The 2975-nt window shown below is 38.0% G+C and overlaps 1 pseudogene; it reads left to right on the forward strand.

Annotated features, from left to right (window-relative positions):
• The first annotated feature begins 1939 nt into the window (after positions 1-1939).
• LOC117028217 (translationally-controlled tumor protein-like) lies at positions 1940-2399 on the forward strand (annotated as a pseudogene).
• The last annotated feature ends 576 nt before the right edge of the window (positions 2400-2975 follow it).

Consider the following 2975-nt stretch of genomic DNA (forward strand, 5'->3'; position numbering starts at 1 on the left):
GGTTCCCATTTGTACTCTTGCCCAGGCCCTGCAAGAGCCTGGTAAGAAGTTGGCCTGCCAAACATTTGCCATGACTTAAAATCAACAGGCAATGAAGCAATTACAGGCGTTTCTCCTTACCCACGGGGGATATGTTCCAAAACCCCCAGTGGATGCCTGAAACCTCAAATAGTACCGAACCCTATACATACTATGTTTTTTCCTATTCATACATAAAATTTATGTATAGATAAAATTTAATTTATAAATTAGGCACAGTAAGAGATTAACAACAATAATGAAATAGAATAATTATAATAACATATTGTAATAAAAGCTATGTGAATGTGGTCTCTCTCTCAAAATCTTATACTGTACTTACCCTTCTTGTGATGATGTACGATGATAAAAGGCCTATGAATGACACAGGCATTGTGACGTAGCATTGGGCCACTACTGACCTTCTGATGATACATCAGAAGAAGGAACATCTGCTTCAGGTGATCCTGGGTTGTTGGGCCATGATGATGTTGATGGTTGGGGAAATTTAATATTTTTAGACCATGGTTGGCTACGGGTATCTGAAACTGTAAAAAGTGAAACCACAGATAACGGGAGACTATGTACTGCTATGGTAGAAGAAAACAATGTAAAAATGAAGAATATAGATGGCCAAATAACAGAAGATGAAATATGAAATCACAGACTGAGGAAAGAAATAAGAGAAAAAAGCAAAACCACTGTAGAAATGAAAATAAAACTGAAAGGAGCACAGTGAGATCAAAGTGTTTTCTTTTAAAGTTTAAGAATTATTGCTTTTAAAGAAGAATTTTTAAATTACAGAGATAGGAGAAAGGTAGGCCACAAAAAAAAAAAAGGCTAAAATTCATAATTGAACTTCTAAGTAGAAAAATCAACGTAATTTCCTGAACTGAAGACCCAAATCTATACAGTGAAAAGGCACACTCTGTACTAGGAAATATTGACCCAGAATGGTTAATACAGAGAATTCTGTTTCCAGCAATGGCAGAATAGATGTCTTGGGCCTACTCTCTCACTGAAAACAACTGGAAAACCTGGAGAAATTATATACCTGTTTGGAAGCAAGAAATGCATGAGGTATTGTGGGGTTAAAAATCTAGGGGAAAAAAAAAATCTAGGAAAGGAGATGAGCGTTTGGCATCTGAGACCACTTCTCTGCCGATTCTGAAAGTAGAGGCCAAGGGGCCTAAAAGCTAAACACAGTTTTCAACAGATGCGTGTGGCTTAAGGGACAAAAATTAGAGTGGAAGTCTGCAAGGAAAAAGCATATACCTCAAGTTTTAATTTGGGACCCAAAAGGGCTCATCCAGCCTCAGCTTTTCTCAATCCCTTTTTGGATTAAAGGGACTGCAAGTGACATTAGTCTACCTGCCTGGCAGAAACAAAAGTAAGTTATCTGGAGGAAGGATAGCATCATCCAGAGCTTTAAACTGTAGTTCATGACATGCAATTCTGACATTTCAGTCAAAAGAAAAAAACCTGACCTAATCAGAAGACAAGGCATGGACAAAAGCCAAGAGAAATAACAGACAATGGGAAGAGGTCTATAAGGGATCTAATGATCGAAGCCAGTGGTCAGCAAAATATGGCCCAAAGACCAAATCCAGGCCCCTGTCTGTTTTTGTAAATTAAAGTTTATTGGAACACAGCCACATTCATTCTTATATGTATGTCTGTGGCTGCTTTTTGTACTCAACAGCAAAGTAACAACAGATACTGTATGGCTCACAAAGGCTAAGATATTTACCGTCTGGTGCTTTACAGAAAAAGTTTGCTATCCCCCAATCTAAGTAGCTACCTCTAGATACCAAAACAACAGCAATTTTGCTTTTCCGCCCGCTCTCCCGCCCTTCAACCCCAGCACGGGCTCCTGCTAAGCCAGTGCCTCCCTGTTCTCCTTCCAGCCGCAGTCGTGATCACCTACTCTGACCTCATTAGCCATGATAAGATGTACGCTGACATTTACAAGATCCGGAGATCACGGATGTCCTGTGCCTGGAGGTGGAGGGAAGATGCCTCCACAAAAGGCCCTAAAGGCTCAGTACCGAAAGCACAGTAATCACTGGTATTGATATTGTCACGAACCATCATTGTCAGGAAACCAGCTTCACAAAAGAAGCCTACAAGAAGTACATCAAAGATTACATGAAATCAATCAAAGGGAAACTTGAAGACCAGACACCAGAAAGAGTAAAACCTTTATGTCAGGCGCTGCAGAACAAATCAAGCACATCCTTGCTAATTTCAAAAGCTACCAGTTCTTTATTGGTGAGAACATGAATCCAGATGGCATGGTTGCTGTGCTGGACTACCGTAAGGAGGGCGTGACCCCATATATGATTTTCCTTAAGTCTGGTTTAGAAATGGAAAAATGTTAACATATTTGACAATTTGGATCTATCACCGGTCATCACCATAACTGGCTGCTGCTTTTCATCCACTTACCAGGACTAGGACTGATGTTATCTTGAGCTCTTCTTTTATTTTGACTGATTCATTTGGAGCAGAGGCATTATTATTATTATTATTGTTATTATTATTATTATTTTAAGAAAACCATGCTATGTAAGTTGTTTAAAAATACAATGCATTTAAACTAAAAAAAAAAACAACACACAACAAATTTAAAAAATAGAAGGAAGACAATTATAGAGATAAATGCAGAAGTCAGTGAAATAGTAAACAGAATCAACATCACCAACAATTGGTACTTGGAAAAGATAATAAAATCAATAAAATCTCTCCCTGATGAGACTGATAGAGATTGAGGAGAAGGTAAAACTAATCAGTGTCAGGAATGAAAAGGGGGAAATGAATATAAGTTTTGCATAACTTAAAAAATAAGGGCATTTAACAAATTATGCTAATACACTTGAAAATTTATACTCATTGGAAAAATTCCTAGGGCAAAACCCAACTTACCAAAACTGACAGAAGAAAAGTGAGTAGTCCTT

The sequence above is a fragment of the Rhinolophus ferrumequinum genome, chromosome 10 (genome assembly GCF_004115265.2).
Source record: "Rhinolophus ferrumequinum isolate MPI-CBG mRhiFer1 chromosome 10, mRhiFer1_v1.p, whole genome shotgun sequence".
NCBI lineage: Eukaryota > Metazoa > Chordata > Mammalia > Chiroptera > Rhinolophidae > Rhinolophus > Rhinolophus ferrumequinum.